The sequence below is a fragment of the Octodon degus genome, unplaced genomic scaffold, assembly GCF_000260255.1.
Source record: "Octodon degus isolate 3935 unplaced genomic scaffold, OctDeg1.0 scaffold00112, whole genome shotgun sequence".
NCBI classification, from domain to species: Eukaryota; Metazoa; Chordata; class Mammalia; order Rodentia; family Octodontidae; genus Octodon; species Octodon degus.
The window spans coordinates 9,100,158-9,111,324 of record NW_004524688.1 but is presented as its reverse complement, the minus strand read 5'-3'; the positions used below and the strand labels follow the sequence as shown (position 1 = coordinate 9,111,324).

The 11,167-nt window shown below is 51.9% G+C and overlaps 1 protein-coding gene across 4 annotated transcripts in view; it reads right to left on the bottom strand.

Moving 5' to 3' along the window:
* Rbfox3 (RNA binding fox-1 homolog 3) overlaps window positions 1-11,167 on the bottom strand; it is a 406,036-nt gene that overhangs the window by 172,481 nt on the left and 222,388 nt on the right. For all 4 annotated transcript variants that reach the window (XM_004639517.2, XM_004639518.2, XM_023699282.1 and 1 more), the window contains exon 3: window positions 4,364-4,461. The gene's annotated coding sequence lies outside the window, so the exon portion shown is untranslated. The remainder of the gene's footprint in view (window positions 1-4,363; window positions 4,462-11,167) is intronic.

Below are 11,167 nucleotides of genomic sequence, written 5' to 3'. Positions count from 1 at the left end.
AAAAAAAAAGAAAGAAATCATAGTTTATTCTCTGGGAATTGTTACTGGGAGATCAGCTGATAAATAGATGTGATTAATAAGGAATTAAATTAATGCTACCCTTCAACTGACAATAGGGACGCGCATCCAAGCATTAGGTGTTTGTGTACTGGTGCCTGTGTGTGTCCGTACGTACGTGCATATAATCATGCATGGTTATGTGTATGTGATTCTGTGCTTGTATGCTCAAGGTGACAAACACATGGGCCTGCCTGTGTATGTACACATATACACACATGCATGTGTGTATGTGCGTGCATGGATGCACGCACTCCACCCCCATGCATTTTGTGAACCTGGGAAAGACCCCTACAGAATAAGACAGATGTGTCATCCTCTACACAATGGATGTGAAGTAGGGTTGCATATGCTGTAGGAACTTTAATGCCCTGGGGAGGGGGGCATTTTTCAAAGATGGTCTTTGGAATATGTTTGCAGACTGCTTTATAATGTGAAAAATCATTTCCTAATTCCCATTTGGAAAATTAATCTTCTGGCATCTCAAAGTGTGACACAGAGTTTTGGAAACAGGTCAGTGGCGAATGTCTGGCCTAGCACTTGAAATTAGGCCTTGAAAACACACCATCGTGGTATGTCAGTGAAATAATATTCTTATGGAAACAGAAGTGAGCATCAACCTAGATATTCCTGAGAATATGATTAAGCAGCAGTGGCAACAAAAACAGGCTACACAATGATATTCAGAGCATGGTCCAGTTTTGAACAATGAATTCTGCAAACCCTTCTATGTAGAAGACACCTGGGAGGCTGCACACGCCAGGTGTAAACTCTGCTGGTTTCTGACAGTGGAGCTGTGGGCATGTTTGGTCCCTTCCTTCTTCTTGGCTATATTTGCTCTTTTCTTTTTGCAGTACTGAGAATTGACCCCGGGGCCTTTGCACTGGGCCACAGCCCCAGGTCCTTTATTATTTTTATTTTTTTATTTTGAGTCAGGGTCTCCCTAACCAAGCTGAGCTCAAACTTGACAGCTCCTGCCTCAGCCTCCCAGAGTACTGAGATCCCAGGCATGTGCGCTATCTCCAGCTCTCCTGTCTATATTTTTCTGAAAGGAATACCTGTAACTTGTGTAATAACAAAACAGTACAAAGAGTGAATTTTAACTTGAAAAGAAAAGCACCCATCTTACTGAGGGTCTGCAGAACCCCCTAATGCCAGGGAAAGGATGACTACAGGGTCATCAGGGAATGAAAGAGGAAGACAAGCCAAAGGGCCTGCTGTTCTTGGTCCTGACTCCCAGGCTCCCAGCAGGTGCTGGTGGCACTTGGGTGACAGTAAGGAGGGTCTGCTTCACACATGTCCTGGCCCTGCCTGTGGAAGAACCAAAGCAAATTCCTTCCTTGCTCTGGCCCTCCCTCACCATTTCTTCTGATGGGTCACACAGACACCTTGCCATACATGTGTAGGGGACAAGGGAAGTCCCCCAGTGCTGCTTGCTGATGATGCTGAGTGGGAAGGTGGGAGGGTCCCCGTAACCCAGCCAGGACCCAAAGCATTGCTCCAGCTGTTGTCACTGATCGCCTGTTCCCGCCTGATGGTGGCCCCTGGTGGCTCAGATGGACAAAGCAAGTGCTGGTGAAGGGGTGGAGCCGTTGTGGGTGAGGGGCGTGGCCTGCAACAGTTCATTAAGTTAAGAGCCAACTTGACTGACTTTGGGAGCAAACTGCTGCCTGTGCCTGGTGGGTCATGGAAGCATGGCTGTGGGGACCATATCCGGTCCCCTGTCACCTTCTCTCTGGCACTGTCTCACTGCTCTGCTCCCGGCCACCATGAATGGAGCATCCTTCCTCTGCAGCCCCTGCTCCAGGCTGCTCCTGCTGTGGAGTCTGCCCGAAACTTCTGAAACCTGAGCCACATAGACCTCTCCTCCTTGAGGTTGTGGGAGTTGGGTACTTTGTCCCTGGACAGAAAGGCTGGCAGGTACAGGTGGGGTGGCCTGGCTGTCACAGCTGTTATGGTGAAGCACCAGGGGTGAACAGTTTGGTCCATCTTTGAATCATTTTTTTTCCTTCCCATCTCACCCAATTGCACAAAATGGAAACAGATTAGAAACCCTAAGGGGGCCTGGCCCTAGCTCAGTTCTTTAAGTGGCTGCTTCCACAAAGCTGTCAGCCTCAGATTGCTGCAGTTCGATCCCCACAACACTCCAGCCAGCCAAACCTGCCCTGAAGGCATTCGGACCAAAAAAAAAAAAAAAAAAAAAGAAGCCCTAAGTCCTTGCACAAAACCACTAGAAAATCCAAAGCATCATGGAGCCATGCTGTGGGCCTGGCTGTTGGTTTCGACAGATGAATCCCTGCCCCTGCTGCCTGAAAAGCTCAGGCCTTGTTCCTGATGGCTGTTCTGGACAGGGTGTCATGGAGATGGCCTTGGTGGCTCCCCTGCAGTGTACCCTGAACTGAGCATAGTGGAGAAACCTTCGGAGAAGCCACCCAGCATCTTTTCTCACTCCTGGCCCCCCCTCCCACCAGCCTATGTGGGCTACAGAGAGTCAGGGGCAACGGCCCAGCTCCGAGCTAAACAAACTCCTGAAAGGGCAGGAAGCCTCCACTGGCTGCCTAAGGGAGGAAAACTTACACGGCCTTTCCATTTGCTCAGCTCAAATACCCTCTTCCCTGGGCAAACAGTGTCCCTCCAAGGAGACAAGACAGCCAGCAGTGAGCATCAAGGCCTGATCTCTGGTAGCATCCAGGATCCAGCCTGGGGTAGCGGCGGTATTCTTTTATCACTTGCCTCCCGGCTAGAGCACAGCTAAGTCCCCTTTCCTAAAACACAACATCCACAGTCTCCCTTCATTTCCAACAGAAGCAGGGGCAGCCCAGAGATATGTGGACAGAGAGTCCCACTTCCTCTCCCTCCAGGAGAACTCTCTGACACAGGACTTGTGGGCAGTGGGTTGCCATGACCAGGTAACCCAGATACGAGTCTGGGCTCTGCCAGTCAGGGGCTGAGTGGCTATGCCCTGCCTGAGTCACTAGGAGTATCCACACATGAACCCTCAGAGAGGCAGTGACACAGGGACAGTCACTAGAGAAACCGCACCAGTCCAAGGAGCCCACATGCCTGTGCTTCATGTCCTAGGTCCCCTGCACTGGATGCTCTTGATGTTCAGCTGACCATATGAACTGGTACAAGTGGGACAGACATGGAGACACCTGTCTCGGAGAGCTTCTCTATCCCCAGCTCTGTTCCTGGAGCTCTGTTCTCCTCCCATTAGTGTTTAACTCAGCAACTAAGACCAAACTGTCCCTGCCACAGACCAGGAGCAGGCCAGGGACCAGAGAGGTTTCTTGCTTAGGGCTAACCCAGGGCCACCTTCTACACTGCCTTCTGAAGAAAGGCCATGAACAAGGTAAATGGAGAAGGGGTGCAGGAAACATAAGACCGCAGAGGAAGCCCCCTGGCACGCAGGTGCCAGCTGCACAGAGTCTCTACCCAACCCCACCCGGGAGGCTCCTCTTCCTGCAGACCAGCTCCATGGAAACCTGGAGCAAGTTTGTGGCTCAGGCTCTGGCCCCCATCAGGAGCAGGATGAAAGGCTAGGTGTGGGAGCCCTCACCTAGCTGGGGCCCAATCAGCCAGGACTCTTGCAGAGCCTAGTAGAGTCTGGCCCCAGGCCCTCTGACAGAGTTTTCTTTTATATTTATTAACCCACTTTCCCTCTTGGCATTCAGAGCAAGGAGGAAACCTCAGCCAGAGCTATGAATAGGCGAAGGCAGTCCCTGGGGAGCAGAATGAGCTCATGCCTCCAGCGCAGGTGCCAAGTGCAATGAAGGCTCCTGGCTGTGCTGGACCAGGCTGCAGCCACCTCGGTGAGCGCAGGGGCCACCGCGGCTGAGCCCAGGGCTGGCTTCCCTCTCGCTGCCCAACCTGGCCACCTGGGCCCCAGCTGGGAGCAGAGCTCGCGGTCACGTGGAGCGATTCCGCCCTAGGTCAGACCTGATGGGAGCCGCTGAGGAGGAGGCGGGGGAGGGATTGGCACAATGACACGGAATATAAATGACTCCTGTAAACAGAGAGTTTAATAAAAAGGCAGTGAGGGAATTTATGGGCAACCCAAGGATAATTAAAATTATTTATCTACTTACCTCCCTTGCTGGCTGATCAGTCTATTAATTATCTATTATACACCCACTGATTTGCATTTTAGGAAGGGGATTGGGGAAAGGCAGGTGAAAAACACATAGGGATTGGGGAACCGTGTGCTGGGGGCCTGTGTGGACCCCTTGCTGACACCTGTCCACACTTCACTCCCCATGCCACGCACTGGGGCCACGCAGAAAGCACCACGCAGAGGGGTACATACCTCTGTGCAGGAGGGGTGCTCCTGGATCCCGCAGAGGGGCCTGCAGACCAGCTCCGGGGAAGGCCGGCAGGATTTCCTCTGGCGGTTCTGACTTCACGCTGCATTTTAAAGAAGAAAACAAGAGAACAAAATCATTTTCAATCTCTGAATATCTGGAATGCATCAGACACACGCCGTCCCTTGCTCTTGATTAAAAATATCACAGGACTCAGTGTCATGGGAACCGTGTCTTTTGAACGCTGCAAACGAGAGAATGTTAGGCGGGGAATCTTAACAAGGTGGCTGTCTACCACTAAGCATGTAAAGGATGCGCTGAGCTGCGGCTCTGGGTACTGTAGGTGACATCTGAGGTGTCAGATGTGGTGCTGGACCAGAGGGGTGGGGCGCTGATGGGCAAGAGGGTCAGCTGGTCAGGGTGGACCACAGGTGGGATGGCCCATGTTCCAGTCCCCAAGCCAGTCAACTCCCCTCTCGCACGCATAGAGCCCTCCTGGGACAGAAATTCTAGTACCACCCTGATGTCACTTCTGGCTCCTGTCATAGGCCTCCATTCCAAGGAAATGTCAGGTCTGTGGGGTTAGTAGGCCCTCAGGTGCAGTTTATCAGACTGCCCACCCCCAAACCCACCAGCATCCACACAGCCTCCTCCTTTACCCTGAGCCTCTGGTGGGTGCCTCTGTTCGCTGACTTTCAGGCAAGCTCAGGGCAAGACTGGCCCCTGCCCCTATAAACCTCACTGGAACAGAGTCTGCAGGAGGCCCCCAGAACATGACTGACTCTAGGGATGGTGCTCTCATGCAAGGGTGCTAAAAGTCTCCCCACACACCCATGTGAGAAGACATCAGATCTGCTGGCACCTTGACTGTGGACTTACTCGTCTCCAGCACTCTGAGAAGTAAATACCAGTTACTCAAGTTATCCATGCACAGTGTCTGTGTCACCCCATGTCCCTTCCACCTTTCCTTCCCATGAGGAAGGCCCCCAACAGCTGCCTGTCCCCCCCCCCAAGGGTGGCTGCTGTCCCAGCTGGAGCTATCCACTGGAGAAGTCAGCTCTGTTGTTCTATTGTGACAACAAGAAGTCCGCACCAACGCTACATCAACTCTCAGCCCCAGGCCATCAAAGACCAATGGGGCCTGTCTTTAGTGAGAAGTGCTACACCATGGTGCCCCATTTTCAGGAGTTCACTGCCACCTGGGTCCATCTGTTGAGATCTTGGCATCTTGGGGCATTGCGATCTCCTTTTTTTTTTTTTTTTTTGGTGTCCAATTGGCAAGGCCATGGTCCTTAGAGGCCAGACAGGAATCTAGGTTTTGCCTTGACAATATTTAGTAATTGGGTTTAATATTTAGAGTTGGTTCACTTTAGTATCATTGAGCTCTACCCTGGAGATTGCAGTCCTAACCCCTACCTGAGGTTATAGCCTGTGTCTGCCTCACAGATGTCAGGCTTGGTAGCCCCCACAATTGTGTGATCCAGGCCATAAAATCAAGTCTATCTGTCCATCCGTCTACCTATTTCTCCATCCATCCATCCATCCATCCATCCATCCATCCATCCATCCATCCATCTGGCTTTTTCTATCAGTTCTTATTTACTGTGCCTACTGAGTCTTGGGTCTCAAGCCCCCCTGTACATTCAGCCCTGCACCCCATTCTTGCTGGGAAGGGGAACCGTGCCTCAGCAGTAGCAGCAAAGTAGGAGGAGGAAGGAGACAGCAAGGGGTTATGGGTCTACCTGGGGACAAGGACTGCATAGGCACAAGCTTGGAATCTGCTGGCTGTCCTAGGTCTATGTGTAATTAGGTGGGCTGTGCTGAGGCTACCCCAGCTCCAACTTCTGCTAGAAATCCTTCCCCATCAGGGCAGGGCTACCTGAGCCTGCAGGACAGTGATGTCCAGCCCCCTTCTCTGCCCCTGCTGGCCCCTCCTCCCCTTTCTGGCTATCGCTTCTCAATTCTGATGATGTATCAATAACTGCAAAGCAAAATGCCACAGTTAGCAGCGCCGCTGTACTGTAACTAATCGTTTTCTGAATCAATTCTCAGGGTTGTGTGTGTGCAGCGAGATGGGGCCACGTCTGTGCAGCTGCTGCAGCCTCCGGGAATTAGGCACACCAGGGAAGTGCCAAGGGACAAAGGAGAGTGTTGGGGTGGGGCGGAGGGACAAGGAAGGAGCAAGTTTTGTTTTTTTTTTGGTTTTTTAAGAGGACCCAAAGTGATTCTCCATCCTACAGAGACTGAGAAGAGGAACACCAGCCTGGCTTGCATGAGTGCAGAGAGACAGGAGCCTGAGCATCTTGGATAAAGACAGGCTTAGAGGACAGGGCTGCCCACCCAGCCAGACCAGGGTTTTGCGGTCCAGGGCTGGGACATGAGTCGTATCCATCTGAGGGAAGGTGCTAGGCTGGACAGCCCAGGGTTCTGAGGTGGGGCTTCCATAGACAGCAAGGCTGGCTCTCTGGTGACAGACGCCTTCCTGGGATAGGGACATAGGTAAAGGGCAGACTACCATTCATCCATCGGTTTTATGAACACAAAAGACACAGGTCCAGGAAACTCTCAGGCTCCCTCATGCACATAAAATGACCTCAGGCATCTCTGGAGTTCATGCACTTGAGATTTTATTGACCTAATAAACTAGGTTGCCACTCTCCAGTCTTCCTTGGGCCAAGCCCATGCACACATGGGGTGTCAGTGCCGCACAGCTGCCGTCTCAGCGGGAAAGAACAAGGACAGGAACAGGGAGCTGAGGCAGAGCCTCAGGGAAACATAGGAGCTTTCTCTGCAGTATGGTCCATTAACTTTTAAGGTGATCCTCAGGGAAACTGAGGCACGGAGAACTAGAGGAGCCTCCCCTAGAGCACACAGCTTGCCCAGGGGCACAGCATGAACCCAAGCCTAGGACTTCTGGCTTGAGAGCTCAACTCACATGGCCACACTGTTCTCAGTCTTCTTAGCCTTAGCCAGTCCGCGACTCAGTTTCCCTCTCTGTCACGTGAGCTCCAACAGCTGCCTCCCTTCCTTTCAATACTTCTTGAGTTCTTGCATGGCCCCCGTAGGGCAGGAAACATTAGGCGGTGGGGTGACAGAGCCTGGGCAGGGGCCTGCTGAGCAAATAGCCAGAGGTGGGACAAGAGCATCTGAGATCTTCCCAAGCACAGAGCCTGCTGCTGACAGAGCGTCAGTCCATTGGGGCCACCCCAGGGCTGGTCTGGCTTAGAGTGAGGGGTGGGTCAGACAGCCCCTAAAATCCCTAAGGGGCTTAGGGACACCCTGGAGACTGAGCGGAGAGGACAAGGCCAGTAGGGCCCTTTCTCTTATTGGTGCACAGGACCTAGGAGGACAGGCTGGGCCAGAGTCCGCTCTTCACATTGCTTCCCTGAGCCTCTGTTTCCTCCCGTGAGCTCTTGGAGACTTCCGCTCCAACCTCTCCTCTGTAGCATCTTTTCCCACCTGGGGCACAGGGCTTGTCCCCAAGTTCAGAAGTCCACCAGACTCTCTCCAATCTAAGGGCTCCCCCATCCTTCACCTCCAGGGGGTCCATTTTGCTAAACACAAGTCCAGTTGTCTCTAATATCCATGGGAATGGTTCTAGGAGCCCCCAAAGATACTCTACTCTGCAAATGCTCAAATCCCGGGTGTAAAATGGTGCAATATTTGCACATAGCCTTTGCATATTCTCCTGTACACTCGAAGTCATCTCTCGATTATGCATGATACCAATGTGAATGCTGTGTAAATAGCTGCCACACTATATTATTTAGGGGATAATGACAAGAAAAAGTGCCTGTAGGTGTTCAGCACAGAAGCCATTATTTTTTTCTGAATATCACTTAAGTCTAGCTGAGCCATCCACAGTTATGGAGGGCCACTGTATTTTCAAGCTTGTAGAAGTTCTACCTCCTCTCCCAGGAGCTCTGGGAAAGGATGCAGTCCTACCAAGCTGAGCCTGGGTCCCTGTGGCTGGGCATGCTGGGAAGACAGTGAGGGTCACAGTCCCTGCTGCACATGCAGTTTAGCCATATGGTCCTGATGCCTTGTGAAGGTGCCACAGGCAGTGGAGCCTGACAACAAGGTTGCAAGTGTGAATGGCCCAGTTGCAGGCTGCCTTCCTGAGCAGATAAGAGGAGATACAGTGAGCTGCAAGGTAATCTCAAGCCTGCCAAGGCACAGGGAAGGGGCAAAGAACCAGGCAGCCCCAGCCTCCCCAAGACACCATGCCCAGCCCTCAAGGGGAAAGGACAGGAAACCTGGAGAACGGGATGAGACAGGGCAAACCACGGCAGCTGGGGAACAAGACAGTCCAGGTGCTCTGGAGAGCCATGGGCAGGACTTGGGGACCCGGAACATCTGAGACCCAGCCCCACCTTGCCAGGTACCCACTGGCTCTCAAGGAGGCTGGTGCCAACTGAGCCACCCTCCCAAGAGCCACACATTGCAAACAACTGGTGTGCTTGTCACTGGAAGCTTGACGAGAAGACAGGGTGGATCCCTAAGACAAATTTCCATACAGCAGCAGATCAGAGGTAGAGATCAGAAAAATACCCACCAGCTCTGACAAGCCCCAGAGCCACAGTGCTGAGTGCAAGAAGCAAGCCACAGAAGAAACCACACACGCATGTGCACTTGAAAGAGACATGGCACCGAGTCACCATCAGTCTTGGTTATGTGGGTACGGATGTGTCTTTTTTCAAGGGACAAAATTAATAGATAACAAACAATAACCAGGGCTGCTTCTGGATGTGGGGTAGGGGAGGCGGGCTGGTGTGCCCAGAGGGGACAACAGCTTATTTGATCCTTCATTTATCCCTGCCCCCTTTTGCTTCTTCTTCTTCCACTTCGCTTTCCTCTTGCACTGAGAACTGAACCCAGTGCAACCTTCTGCCGAGTCACTCCCCAACCCTGTGCTTCATTTTGAGACAGTCTCGCTAAGTTGCTTAGGTTGTGCTCAAACATGTAATCCTCCTGCCTCAGCCACCTGGAAGCCAACACGTGCCACCATGTCTTCTCTGCTTCCTTTCTTCTTTAAGACTCGATACAACATAAAGAAAGGTTTAAAAAGAATTAAGATACATTATGTACCAATGCCAGCTTCCCACCACCAATCCAACAGTTATGAATTGCAAACATATAGTCATAAAAATAAAGAATAAGAAAAGGCAGATAATAAGTAACAGGGACGTAGATCTTTTGCAAACAGGAAGGGACCAAGAGATGGAGGAGGGGCTGGGGGGATAGCTTGGTGGTCTAAGCACCTGCCTGGCAAGCACAAGGACCTGGGTTAAATCCCCGGTACTGCAGGCCATTCCAGCAGTATGGGAATGTGCCTGGGATGTGCTGGGCCAGCCACCGAAACCAGGCACGGCAGTGCGTACTTGTAATCCCAGCGACAAGAAGGCTGAGACAGGAGGATCGCAATGAGTCTGAGCTGTGTAGCCAGTCCCTGTACCAAATAAATAAATAAATACTAAAAAAAAGAGATGGAGGAATGGGGAAGGAGGAGAGGAGAATGGACAAAGGTGAAGAGGTAGACATACCTCTTTTGTTAGTGAGGTACCAATACCTCACTAACAAAGCAATGATTATATACTAATAAAAATAAAATAAAAATGCTTTACTAATAAAAATAAAAATTAAAGTTAGCCATTGGTAACTGCAGGAACATACCATAGCATTTTACCTCCGTTATCAAAAGCCTCCCCTAGCTGGTGTGGTGGCGAATGCCTCTAATCTCAGCACGAGGAAGGCTCAAGCAGGAGGATTGCCTAGGGTTCCAAGCTAGCCTGGAATATATAGTGAGACACTGTCACAATTCTCCCCAGTTATTTTGGGGATTTATGTGGTTAGAGCTCGTGGGAGCAGTGAGAGGCCTGAGCCCCACCAGCCCAGAGCGGGGTGTTGTGTGCCCTCAGTGGACCCACGGGGCAGGGTTGGGGAGAGGGAGTGGCCAGTGGATTCTGTTAGAGGCTCCCTCCTGGCTGGTGGTTCTGTGCCCTGCCCTGCAGCGCTGCCTACATGTAGGTGGATACCAGGAGACTATGGCCAGACACACACTCAGCGTGGCCCCTGGACGGGTCCCTCCCACTGCTGGTTGTTTTGAGCGGGGTCCATGATGGACAGATAGATGTTCAGCATTTGCTTTGATCTCACAAGGCTACACTTCCAGTGTTACAAGCTAACAAAAGCCGCATGATCAGATTCCAGGTCATTACTCAAGAAAAGGGACCCCTCTGTGGTCGACAGCAGCAGTTTCAAACCAATTAAAATAAGCCCGTTGTTCCTGTGGGCTGCCGCCTTGCCGCCACCCTGGAGGTCTCTGAGGGCCCATGCTTGCAATGAGCAAGATGCACAAAATGTTAATGGAGACACTTAAATGGCGCGCCGAGGGGATTCTGGTAAATAAGGCCACTCCAAGAGGCTGGGGGAGAAGTCTCCTGAGCTAACCCTGGAGGGAACTTTAATAAACACGAGATTGGATTGAAAACAATTCGCACCGCAAGGGGTGGGTCTGTCGGCAGAGCTGGGAGGGGGCTTGGGGGGAGGAAAGCTATTTCATTTCCTATTCCCCTTTGCGAGTGTCTGTGCCTCCTGCCCCTGGCCCTAGAACCTGCTAGGGCCTGAGAATACCTGCTGGACATGCTGGGCAGGCTGGGTGGGCTGGGCAGGCTGGGCGGGCCAGGGTAGGATTTGCCAAACAAAAAGTGGATGGGTAGGAGGAGGCTGAGCAGACCAGGGGAAGGGATTGAGGCTGGGACAGATTGTCAGGAGACCCTGGGGCAAGGAGGCAGACAAAGCTTTGCAGA